We start from the raw sequence: 14,080 nt of genomic DNA on the forward strand, positions 1-14,080 counted from the left end.
GCACACACAATTTGAGATCTAAGAAGTGAAGGCAATACAGATTTGCTGGAATTATTTTGTTACATATTCCTCCAGTTAGCAATGTGGAGACTTTATATCATTGCAAAAAAAAACCCCTTCAGATTTCAAATGCGTTGGTATAACGGACTGTCCTTTTTTTTTTTTTTTGGAATTGGATCCTATAGTATATTTCTGTAAGCGAAGCTGTTTTTAGTTATAGACTTCCTTTGACGTGAAAAAACATTTTTAAAAAGTGCCTCTAACATAAAACGTTTACACTCTAGCCAAACTAAACTTGCATACTAATGAAAAATAAACACGTCTAAACTGCAGCTCAACGTGAACTAGTTTTATATATATACACACACATTACATTACATTACATTTCGCTTGACAAAGGTGTGTGTGTATAAATATATATAATTAGTGCTGGGACGAACACAGGATTTTCATGTTCGGATATTTACTCATAATTTAAATATTAATTTGTTTTTCAAAAGGTACCCACACAGCCATACGATGCCGGGCCGGATCCGGCTGCATAGCGGCACAGTCGGCTCGCAGTCGCAGCGGCAAGTAGCAGTTGGGCCAGTTCTGGCACGATGTCACTGACCATCGTATTTAGAAGGAGATAAAACTACAACACCGGCCCAGTGCTGGCCCAATGTCGGAAAAAATATTATTTTTTATATGTACATACATTTACTAGGATTAGCTAAAAATAAAAATCAATCATATTTTTGTGTTCAGTATGTGAACCTGTAGTAACAGTGAATATTATAATAGTTTTATAATAATAAAACAATCAGATCTTTATCCCTTAGAATTTCCTGTTATTGCATTAAGTGTTTATTTTATTATTTATTACTCAACACAATTTGCTGTTTTGTTACATTTGTGAAGTGTCTTTATGGGCGCTGTATAAAAAATAAGAAATGAAGTAGAAAACTGACCTACATAAAAAAAAAAAAAAAAAAAAAAAACCAGTAAGAAATGTACGAGTGTTCGATTTAAAAAATATTCCCGCGCACAAGCAGACTGAGCGAGTTTAAACCAAGAAACTGCTCGAGCTGAGTCACAGAAGTTGGAGACGGTTGAACGAAGGGAAGAAAACATTAGATAAATTGATAAATTTGACAAATAATTGTATATAAATAATAAATAATTGTATATAGCGAGAGTTAGTTATAGTTATTTATTTTTTTACTTCATTTGAAGCAGCCCTTTTAACAAGGTAAGGTTATTTAATTTAATCGACTGTATAGCTAGGCTATATCATTTGAAAACTAAACGATAAGTGTAACTATACATGCCAAGTACAAATATTTTATTATTATTATTATTTTTATTTATTGATTTATTTTTTGTCAAGGTTGTCAGTGTAATGGATTTTTCAACATCGACTTTATTATAAAAAAAACAAAAAAACATACACGCTTATGGTATACTTTTCTATCACATTTATCATTTGACCTATATTATGTTTACTATAAGATAAAATACCTGCAGAAAAAAAGTTAGTTACCTTGAAAAAGATACTGCTATATGGTTCTCATGTTATTATGAAACTCAATACTGGCATCGGGGACGAGGCAGAATTAAGCCCCCCAAATATGGGAATAGTTTCCTAATGGTGGATAGAGATTTTACTTACCTGCCTATATTTATATATTTTTATAAATATTGCTTTTTTATTATTATTTTAATCAACATAATACATACCAAAAATGGTACATTTGGCAGAATTTTGTGTTTTGTGGTATCAGTTATATACGTATTTTCGAGGTTTTGAAAGGCCAGTGGTGTTGTGGCTCCCCATAAGCACCAACCCTGTAGTGTATGTGGCTAACAAATACCAGAACATAACCAAAACAGAGAACACTGACAAAAACAAACAGAGCACATAATAAACACTAAAAGAAAATATATTACGAATAAATAAATACATTGTTGTGGTTGTTTATTTATGTAGGATAAGTATTGCATGTAATTACAACAACGTTTTCAGTTCTTAGCAGCAGTTACCCAGCAAACAGGTAACATAACCGTAATGTTACTTGTAGGTTGTCTTTTGGTTAGGTTATTACAGAACGTTCTGCAAACCTTCGGCCAACGTTATTAGTATATTCACCTTGCCAACAGAAATGTGTTTCATTGTCATTATAATGTTGATTTGCAATTAATTAGAGTTGAATGATGAAGAGTGGAAACGTAATCTTGGAAAAAAAAAGTTAGCAGATAATGTTCTTATAATGTTCCTGCAACATTACTAAAAACTGGTCTTGGATGCGAAAGGTTATTTTGAGTGACGTTTTTCAGATAATGCATAACAGCAGCTTTTAGAAAACTGTGTGCTTTAAATGCGGTGTATTTGTTGGATCGGCACAGCCGACAGTCACACGTCACAAAGCTGGATTGTACCATGATTGCGAACTCGGGAAAAGACGGTAACTTGGTTTATTATTCCAATACTGCTGGCCGTAGTCTACGCCAAAATAATACATCTGACAGCACTCTATCACCAACATGCTTTCTTGTTGGGGTTTTCAGACAGTTGTATTCACTCAGCAATTTGACTGCACTGCCCCTGGCAGCTACAGTCCCCCCATATTTATCATTTTAAGCCAGCCCACCCGGCCAGCTAACCGTCTTTCGCGCTCTTTAGAGGCTATGACCCCCAGAACAACACTGTAACCCAGCGCGACTATAACAATTTCAGGTCTAGGTCATCCGAGAGATCGGTTGTGAGGTCTGGCAGATCAGATACGCCAAGATCACCTTGCAGACCAGATGAAAGGTCAAGATCAATTCGCAGTTGGGATGAGAGGACCCCTACAAGGTCAAGTTGCAGGGGAAGACCCGTGCCGTTCTCTCATTGCAGTATGTTTTCATTTTATTACCTTATTTTATTCAAACAATAGCATTTTGATTTTAACAACCAATCCATATGCTTGTTTATTTACTACTTTTACTGTCTCTTACGTTTCTGTAACAGCAAACCCTTCCATCTCTACAGAGAATGCCACCAGAAGACCTCCGACTGAGTAAGTTGATCATTCATCTTTCTATCTTTAAAATCTTTGTTTAATTTAATTTCCAAATGCTCCAACTGTTTTCTGTAGTAATTGGTATTTTGTTTGGAACCAGAGATTTAAATTGTTTCTAGCAATTCTGTTGATTTTTGTACACCCATTATAGCTCATATGATTGTTGCATGATCTTACATGGTCTTTGCTTTAAAAAAAGTCTTGTTAGTTGTTTTGGTTAAATCAACAGATGCAATAAAATGTCTGCAAAAAGAAAGTTCATCACTGCAGAACATTACTGCATTGCATCTCTGAATTATCATCACCTAATTGCTATAAATGTCTGTTCTAATAGATTTTCAGAGGAGTGTCCTCATGAAGCTTGACAGCATTCTTGAGAAGAAGCAGGAAGGCTTGGTCCTATTGCAGAGGGTGGTTTCTTCCCTTGGCAGCAGTGTGGAGGACATTTACGATGTGTTTCCTCGACCCTGGCAGACCATAGAAGAAATGGAAAATATGTGCACCCATCTCGATAAAGATGCTGACTTGAGGAAAAAAATGGTATGAAGTTTTCACTATTAGGACTAACTTATATCAAGTGGGGATAATGATTAATTTTTGGTAGATTTAATGGTATGTGTAACATTGTACATAGTTGAAATCTGCAATATATATATATATATATATATATATACACAGTGCCTTGCAAAAGTATTCAGACCCCTGACCAATTCTCTCATATTACTGAATTACAAATGGTACATTGAAATTTCGTTCTGTTTGATATTTTATTTTAAAACACTGAAACTCAAAATCAATTATTGTAAGGTGACATTGGTTTTATGTTGGGAAATATTTTTAAGAAAAATAAAAAACTGAAATATCTTGCTTGCATAAGTATTCAACCCCTGTGCTGTGGAAGCTCCCAGTTTGCACCGATGAAAGAAATTGCCCTAACAAGGACACAATTACCTTACCATTGGCCTCCACCTGTGAACCATTAAAGTTGCTGTCACATTTTCTGGATAAAAACCCCACTGTTGAAGGATCATTGGTCAGGCTGTGAATCTGAAGGAAAATGAAGACCAAAGAGCATTCTACAGAAGTTAGAGACAAAGTAATACAAATGCATAGATTAGGGAAAGGGTGCAAAATAATATCCAAGTGTTTGGATATCCCAGTGAGCACAGTTGGATTAATGATCAGGAAGTGGAAGCTGCATCACACCACCCAGGCACTGCCAAGAAAAGGCCGTCCCTCAAAACTCAGCGCTCAAACAAGACGGAGACTTGTGAGAGAAGCCACAGAGAGGCCAACAATCACTGTGAAGGAGCTACAGAGTTCAGTGGCTGGGAGTGGAGTAATGGTGCACCAGTCAACCATATCAAGAGCTCTGCATAACACTGGCCTGTATGGGAGGGTGGCAAGAAAGAAGCCGTTACTCAAAAAGTACCATCTGAAAGCACGTCTGGAGTTTGCCAGAAAGCATGAGTGACCCAGCTGCGATGTGGGAAAAGGTTTTGTGGTCACATGAGACCAAGATAGAGCTTTTTGGCCAAAACTCAAAGCGTTATGTGTGGTGCAAACCTAACACTGCCCATGCCTCAAGACACACCATCCCTACAGTGAAGTATGGTGGTGGCAGCATCATGCTGTGGGGATGCGTCTTATCAGCAGGGACTGGGCATCTTGTTAAAATTGAAGGAAGAATGGATGGAGCAAAATACAGGGAAATACTGCAAGAGAACCTGCTTCAGTCCACTAAAAAACTGAAGCTTGGGGGGAAATTCACCTTTCAGCAGGACCATGATCCCAAGCACAAGGCCAAAGCAACATTGGAGTGGCTCAAGAACAAAAAGGTGAATGTCCTACAGTGCCCAGTCAAAGTCCTGATCTCAATCCCATTGAGAATCTGTGGCACTATTTGAAAATTGCGGTCCACAAGCGTCGTCCAACCAAACTGAACAACCTGGAGCAAATCTGCCAGAGGATTGTTCCAAAATCTGTGTGCAAAGCTGGTACATACTTACCCCAAAAGACTTAAAGCTGTTATTGCAGTGAAAGGTGGCTCTACCAAATATTAATGTGTGGGGGTTGAATACTTATGCAAGCAAGATATTTCAGTTTTTTATTTTTCTTAAAAATATTTCCCAACATAAAACCAATGTCATCTTACAATAATTGATTTTGAGTTTCCGTGTTTTAAAATAAAATATCAAACAGAACGAAATTTCAATGTACCATTTGTAATTCAGTAATATGAGAGAATTGGTCAGGGGTCTGAATACTTTTGCAAGGCACTGTATATATATATATATATATATATATATATATATATATATATATATATATATATATATATATATATATGGCATTTTCTGCTACCATTATCTAAATAGTTTGTAACTACATCAGTTTTTAATATGGACTATTCCTTAGATCCTGTACCTGAGTTCCATTGGAGGGACTGACCTGGGAGACACAGTACCGAAAATTATACACAAGCTGTTTACAAACAAGCTTATGTCGCGCTACAACATGAAGGCCAGAAATGGAAAGCTGAGGTTCCATTAAAGGTAACCAGTGATTCTAAATCTGATGCTAAACACCTCTGGGTTACGTAAACTGAGGCAGAAGTGATTTTAAGGGGAATTCCATTTATTCTCCCCTTTAAACACATCTTAACAGGAAAGATAACAATTAAACCACTGCAGACGCCGTACAAATGTGTTAATTGCAAGACTACATCCCCTGCTTTCCCAATCTACACGTTGTTTCAGTAGCAATGATGGTTCGGGGGAAAAAAAGTGTATTCTGACAATCAGAAACTTAACTCATCACAAGGAAGGCTGTCACATTTCCCCTAAACGTGATTGATGCTAACCGGGCTGATTTGTGCACGGCTGTTCTGTGGCTGTAGGAACTGAATCTCCATATTTCAATATTGAGACAAAAATTGTTTATTCCACAGAATAAAATAATACATGTAAACAAATAGCAAATAAATGAACCTGTAACAATGTACTGTGGAGTTGCTGTCTGATTCAGACTGTTGGAAGACGCTTTTCTTCTCACCCATCATAGTATTGAAATAATGTTAGATTGAAAAACAAGGGGACAGGAATGTAATCTTGCGATTAACGCATTTCCACAGCTTCTGCGTTGTTTTAATTGTTATCTCTCGTGTTAAGAGGTGTTTACAGGGAAGAATAAACGGAAATCCTTTTAAATTCTCTTCTGCCTTCCCTTATGAGCTGCCTCTGATGGGTGGTGTAAACCAAGTTGTAGGGAAATTGATTACACAAGTGGTGGCCTTGGCATAATGGCTTCAAGCTGTTGTAACCTTTGTAAGGAGACTGATAATGTCTTAATTGTGGTAATCTAAGGATTTTTTTTGTATTGCTTAATGGTAAATTATAGCAAAGCCAGTAAAGTGGTTGCAAAGTCTCACAGATGTGAAGCATGGCAATAGAGTGCATATTATTTTATTGTTTTGCGTAATGTTTAGTGACAGGACACTTCATAAGCCAAAATAATACTAATTCACATAAATGTATTATATACAGTGCCTTGCGAAAGTATTCGGCCCCCTTGAACTTTGCGACCTTTTGCCACATTTCAGGCTTCAAACATAAAGATATGAAACTGTATTTTTTTGTGAAGAAACAACAAGAAGTGGGACACAATCATGAAGTGGAACGAAATTTATTGGATATTTCAAACTTTTTTAACAAATAAAAAACTGAAAAATTGGGCATGCAAAATTATTCAGCCCCCTTAAATTAATACTTTGTAGCGCCACCTTTTGCTGCGATTACAGCTGTAAGTCGCTTGGGGTATGTCTCTATCAGTTTTGCACATCGAGAGACTGAAATTTTTGCCCATTCCTCCTTGCAAAACAGCTCGAGCTCAGTGAGGTTGGATGGAGAGCATTTGTGAACAGCAGTTTTCAGTTCTTTCCACAGATTCTCGATTGGATTCAGGTCTGGACTTTGACTTGGCCATTCTAACATCTGGATATGTTTATTTGTGAACCATTCCATTGTAGATTTTGCTTTATGTTTTGGATCATTGTCTTGTTGGAAGACAAATCTCCGTCCCAGTCTCAGGTCTTTTGCAGACTCCATCAGGTTTTCTTCCAGAATGGTCCTGTATTTGGCTCCATCCATCTTCCCATCAATTTTAACCATCTTCCCTGTCCCTGCTGAAGAAAAGCAGGCCCAAACCATGATGCTGCCACCACCATGTTTGACAGTGGGGATGGTGTGTTCAGGGTGATGAGCTGTGTTGCTTTTACGCCAAACATAACGTTTTGCATTGTTGCCAAAAAGTTCGATTTTGGTTTCATCTGACCAGAGCACCTTCTTCCACATGTTTGGTGTGTCTCCCAGGTGGCTTGTGGCAAACTGTAAACGACTTTTTATGGATATCTTTAAGAAATGGCTTTCTTCTTGCCACTCTTCCATAAAGGCCAGATTTGTGCAGTATACGACTGATTGTTGTCCTATGGACAGAGTCTCCCACCTCAGCTGTAGATCTCTGCAGTTCATCCAGAGTGATCATGGGCCTCTTGGCTGCATCTCTGATCAGTCTTCTCCTTGTATGAGCTGAAAGTTTAGAGGGACGGCCAGGTCTTGGTAGATTTGCAGTGGTCTGATACTCCTTCCATTTCAATATTATCGCTTGCACAGTGCTCCTTGGGATGTTTAAAGCTTGGGAAATCTTTTTGTATCCAAATCCGGCTTTAAACTTCTCCACAACAGTATCTCGGACCTGCCTGGTGTGTTCCTTGTTCTTCATGATGCTCTCTGCGCTTTAAACGGACCTCTGAGACTATCACAGTGCAGGTGCATTTATACGGAGACTTGATTACACACAGGTGGATTCTATTTATCATCATTAGTCATTTAGGTCAACATTGGATCATTCAGAGATCCTCACTGAACTTCTGGAGAGAGTTTGCTGCACTGAAAGTAAAGGGGCTGAATAATTTTGCACGCCCAATTTTTCAGTTTTTTATTTGTTAAAGTTTGAAATATCCAATAAATTTCGTTCCACTTCATGATTGTGTCCCACTTGTTGTTGATTCTTCACAAAAAATTACAGTTTCATATCTTTATGTTTGAAGCCTGAAATGTGGCAAAAGGTCGCAAAGTTCAAGGGGGCCGAATACTTTCGCAAGGCACTGTATATATATATATATATTTATATATATTATTTTTTTTGTAGAAACAACCAAATGGAACCACAAGGTGACCAGGACAGAGGTGGAGTTGAAAGTAGGGGAGACTCTGAAACTGGCACTACATCGACAGAAACAAAATCAGGTATGCAGCCATGACGCCTCCTTCACTTTCCTTCCATTTAGGTAACCAAGTAAGATATTATGCCATATTTGGTCAAATGGGCCATAATACATCATGGACTGGATTTAATAGGAACAAGCTGTTCTCTGTCAACAAGTGGATATGTACATCATGTACATTGAGAACTAATGTGTATCTGTATATTACTAAACAACTTATGTGACTACAATTAAACTTGAATTAACTTGAAATGTTTGAAATGTTTTTCCTTTTAGGAAAGGCTGAACAAGTCCAAGGAAAGGGCAGAAGATGAGGTGGCCAGTGGACTAATGATGAATTGATTTAAAATTATATATATATATATATATATATATATATATATATATATATATATATATATATATATATATATATATATATATAAGATCATAAATAAAGAACATGTTGATGAAAATGAATAGTTGTTGCTTCTTTCATTTGCTCAAATTTATTGTTCACAAAGGTTCTTAGAAGGTTATTAAATAACGTTAGGAAGTAACGTTCTATGAACAAATAGAGAACTTTCCATATTAACGTTTTCTAACGTTACTTGGTAACGTTCTTGTAACATTCCGATAACATAAAATTGTTTGCTGGGTAGTTACGATTCTTTTTTTTACGTATATGGCTAAAAGTAAATAATTTAAAAATGTAAAATACAATGTGTTTAGTTAAGCATAAGTTACTATATAAATGCTATTCAAATTTTTAAAGATGTATAATAAAATGACTACCTATAATTGTTGGTGACTTTAAAACATAGGTAGTGGTGTTCTTAAAACCTCAGCGCATCTTTTTTTAAATTATTTTTTAGGTTTCTATTGTTTATTATGACATATCAAGTTGGATATATCTGCTTTTATTTCTTAATATTATTTTTAAGTTGTTCATTTCTCTTTAAGTGAGTCTCTACTAGTACATTTGCAGTAGTTTAATTTCATTTAATAGCTATAATATGGTTAGGGCTAATTCATTTATGCAACAGTATTTTTAAAAGTTAGCTGTGGACCAGTTCGAACCCCAGCTACCAGTGAAGGACTGCAATTTTAGGAATATAATTGTTAATTTTCCAAAACCGGGCCAAATGTGTATCGTATGGCTTCAAGCCGGTTGCCGCATTTGGGCAGTAAGTGGGCCAGTTGCACCATGCGTATGCCAGATTAGGGCTGAGAGTGGGCCAAATGTGCTTCATATGGCTCTAAGCCGCTTGCCGCATTTGGGCCAATACATACGGGCCAACATCGGCCCGAGGTGCAAAAAGACACCGGGCCAATACCGGCACCCGAACCTGGGCCAGTTTGGCAGCCGGAACTGGGCCAGTGTTGGGCCAAAATAGTTTGGTTGTCTGGGTAATAAAAGCCATTATATTGCTCGGAACGCAGGCAGAGACAGCATAGCAGCAGGGGGCGTGGCTCCTGTGTGTGCGCCTTTATTTTACAGCAAGACCTTACAATATGTAACACGTTAAAATAGAAAAATATCCCAGGAGTAAAGAATACGTTGTGTAGGACTTACTGTACATCAGTGAATTCACTACAAGACAAAGGATGCCAAATAGCAGTTCAAATTAAACGTTTTGTTTATTCCCAAAGTAAATACTACATAACGTTGACAACGCATTTTATTTACTTTTTATTTTTTTCATTCCTTGCCGTTTCTTCACAGTAAACGGTGGCCATCGTCATGTTTTCATAAAGTAATAACATGAGGTTTACTTGTGCCTTTTTGTAGCTGAACAAGTAAACGAAAACTGAAATTTAACTTTAAACACTTCAAATAAAACAAACGTGGAAATGGTGTTGTATATAACAAAGTCCCAACAAAATATATATATACAATCTATATAAAAATCACTACACAACATTTCCAGCAAGTTCGGCACTGATTAAGCGAGGCATTTCAGAATGACGTGCTTGCCTTTTTTCTGTCCCATGAGATTCTGGCTCGCTCTAAAGCAGCACAACACATTTTTGTCCCAGATGGCTTTCCAAAGAGATCACTATGTGTGCACACTCATAATCTGGTTTAGAGATCACTATGCATGCACACTCATAATCTGGTTTGTTTACTTTTTGCTGTCTAAAACTTTTAAATAGAGGCTCAAGAGCTGCTGTGTTGATCCTGTGTTTTCTTTTTATATATTAATCTCACATATCACACTGAGCTCTTTTTCATTTGCCATTTTTTGAAACGGTCGCACAAATGTGTGTGTGTGTGTGTGTGTGTGTGTGTGTGGTTTTTACTTAGCATGGAATACTATAATTGTGACATTATTTTGAAAGATTTCCAATTTGACAGGCAGCGCTGCTAGGAAACTAAAAGATAAGTGGACATTTTTTAAATACAATTTGTTAGTGAAGGTCTTCCAAGCAGCCCCTCTGATATTTAACCTCACCCCCATTCATCAGCAGCATGAAGCCTCAGCAACGCCGAGGGGATGCTGAGAACAAACTGTAAACTAACCCTCTGTTAGGCTGGGAGCACAGTCCCTGCCAGCTCCTGTGCTTTACAGCTGGAAATGACTGTGACCCTGGGAGTTCTTTTATATACAACTATGGCTAAAAGTTTTGCATCATCCTCTATATAGAATTAACTAATTTTGCTTCATCAAATGAAACCTGCTGAATAAAGTTATGTTAATATATTGAATTACATACTGTTTTCCATATACTGAACGAAAAACTGACAAATTGAAAAATGTGACGTTTTGAAATCTGACATGAAATACTGTACTGCTATTATGGCTTCCAGTAGACTTGTGTGATATCATTATTTGATTACATGATGCTAAATAAAAAAATAAAAAAATTAAAAAAAATAATAAATATATATATATACAGTGCCTTGCAGAAGTATTCAGACCCCTGACCAATTCTCTCATATTACTGAATTACAAATGGTACATTGAAACACTGAAACTCAAAATCAATTATTGTAAGGTGACATGCTTGCATAAGTATTCAACCCCCACACATTAATATTTGGTAGAGCCACCTTTCGCTGCAATAACAGCTTTAAGTCTTTTGGGGTAAGTATGTACCAGCTTTGCACACAGTGTCGGAGTGATTTTGGCCCATTCTTCTTGGCAGATTTGCTCCAGGTTGTTCAGGTTGGTTGGACGACGCTTGTGGACCGCAATTCTCAAATAGTGCCACAGATTCTCAATGGGATCGAGATCAGGACTTTGACTGGGCCACTGTAGGACATTCACCTTTTTGTTCTTGAGCCACTCCAATATTGCTTTGGCCTTGTGCTTGGGATCATTGTCCTGCTGAAAGGTGAATTTCCTCCCAAGCTTCAGTTTTTTAGCTGACTGAAGCAGGTTCTCTTGTAGTATTTCCCTGTATTGTGCTCCATCCATTCTTCCTTCTATTTTAACAAGATGCCCAGTCCCTGCTGATGAGAAGCATCCCCACAGCATGATGCTGCCACCACCATACTTAACTGTAGGGATGGTGTGTCTTGAGGCATGGGCAGTGTTAGGTTTGCGCCACACATAGCGCTTTGAGTTTTGGCCAGAGCTCTATCTTGGTCTCATCTGACCACAAAACCTTTTCCCACATCGCAGCTGGGTCACTCTCATGCTTTCTGGCAAACTCCAGACGTGCTTTCAGATGGTACTCTTTGAGTAACGGCTTCTTTCTTGCCACCCTCCCATACAGGCCAATGTTATGCAGAGCTCTTGATATGGTTGACTTGTGCACCATTACTCCACTCCCAGCCACTGAACTCTGTATCTCCTTCAAAGTGATTGTTGGCCTCTCTGTGGCTTCTCTCACAAGTCTCCTTCTTGTTTGAGCGCTTCGAGTTTTGAGGGACGGCCTTTTCTTGGCAGTGCCTGGGTGGTGTGATGCAGCTTCCACTTCTTGATTATTGATCCAACTGTGCTCACTGGGATATCCAAACACTTGGATATTATTTTGTACCCTTTCCCTAATCTATGCATTTGTATTACTTTATCTCTAACTTCTGTAGAATGCTCTTTGGTCTTCATTTTCCTTCAGATTCACAGCCTGACCAATGATCCTTTAACAGTGAGGTTTTTATCCAGAAAATGTGACAGCAACTTTAATGGTTCACAAGTGGAGGCCAATGGTAAGGTAATTGTGTCCTCGTTAGGGCAATTTCTTTCATCGGTGTAAACTGGGAGCTTCCACAGCACAGGGGTTGAATACTTATGCAAGCAAGATATTTCAGTTTTTTATTTTTCTTAAAAATATTTCCCAACATAAAACCAATGTCACCTTACAATAATTGATTTTGAGTTTCAGTGTTTTAAAATAAAATATCAAACAGAACGAAATTTCAGTGTACCATTTGTAATTCAGTAATATGAGAGAATTGGTCAGAGGTCTGAATACGTTTGCAAGGCACTGTATATATATAATTAGGGGTTTTAATCGATTTAAAGATTGATCGGTTAATCATGCCTGTGGGTGTTGATCGATTAAAAAAAACATTGATCGATTAATCTAGTCTACCCACGTGCTGTAGCAAAAAACAGTGCATGAGAAAGAAAATCCAGAAAGATGGTGGAGAGTACTTCAAAAGACAGTGGCAAACGGGTTACAGGGAGATATACCCAACATTTTTACATAGCTCAGAACAGTGTTTTTCAGGTTATTAGGGGGTCGCCAAGACCTGACTGGAAAATCCTTTTTTACGGACTTCCTTGCGATTGTAAAAGCTCCACAGTAAATGGCAGACTCGGTGAGTCTCCAGGATAATTGACTCGATCAATGTCCAGCCAGGCAGGGATCACGTTTAATCTGACCAACCCCCTGTTAAATCTGACCAACCCTGTCCACAGAGCTGTGTCGTTTCAGACCTATCGTAGCTCAGCGGCTCTGTTGCCCCGCCCTCCTTCATTTGAAAGTGTAGCAGCAGCTTGTTTTAATATCAAATACATTTTGTTCACAAATAAAATAAAATACAAATCTAGATTTAGATATAGTTTCAGTTTACAAATAGGGATGGGGGCTTAGCTTTTAGTTTAAATTAATGGGATTTGCTGCATGCAGAATGTAGAAAACGAGCAAACGGGTGCAACATTTTATTAAACAAATCTTTAATACAATCTTAAAGTTATAATAAAAAATAATAAGCTGGACAAACATTACAATTACTATTCGTAATTGCATTAACATTATTTAAAGACTAGTCACAGGTGTACTTTAATAACACTGCAATAATAATAATAGTAAAATCAGTTTCATTTACGGGACTTTGCTGTGACGCAATTAAATAGGCTTTTAAATCTTCCATGTCCTTACTTTCTCATTTAAAAGTGGAATGAAGAACGAGAAAATGAGAGCACAGCATTTTAATAATTGACTAGTTTTTTGTAATGGAGTTAATACAATTACGAATAGTGATTGTAAGTTGCAAGATTTGCTCATCAGTGCGTTCCTTTCACGGCAGTACTATGAGTTTATCTTCTCATCTGTGTCGCAAGTAAGTTGATTTTTCTTTTCAACAATGTATTCTGTTTGTTTAAATCTGTACCATGGCAATACATTTACAGCTATAGCCTAAGTCCTAATTATGACATACTCAGCTAACTAAATTAAACTAAAATAAATTACCTGTTAGTTTCAAGTTTATACGAAAAACAGATAGTCGGGCGAATGATGACTATCTCCCCATTAGCCTGCACTACCGCACTGCTATTCAAGACAGCCCTGTTGCAAATATGTAATCCTGGCAGCT

At 37.4% G+C, this 14,080-nt stretch overlaps 1 protein-coding gene and 1 long non-coding RNA gene across 4 annotated transcripts in view; one reads left to right on the forward strand and one right to left on the reverse strand.

The window, feature by feature from the left end:
• Window positions 1–14,080, reverse strand: part of LOC117403255 (endothelial PAS domain-containing protein 1) — a 70,079-nt gene that overhangs the window by 17,516 nt on the left and 38,483 nt on the right. The gene's annotated exons all lie outside the window — the stretch shown is intronic.
• Window positions 2,643–8,672, forward strand: LOC131737183 (uncharacterized). Its single transcript, XR_009328760.1, has 6 exons — window positions 2,643–2,880; window positions 2,996–3,044; window positions 3,382–3,587; window positions 5,466–5,602; window positions 8,256–8,353; window positions 8,608–8,672. It is a non-coding gene; the product is annotated as an uncharacterized LOC131737183 (long non-coding RNA).

Source organism: Acipenser ruthenus, chromosome 5, assembly GCF_902713425.1.
Source record: "Acipenser ruthenus chromosome 5, fAciRut3.2 maternal haplotype, whole genome shotgun sequence".
Lineage (NCBI taxonomy): Eukaryota > Metazoa > Chordata > Actinopteri > Acipenseriformes > Acipenseridae > Acipenser > Acipenser ruthenus.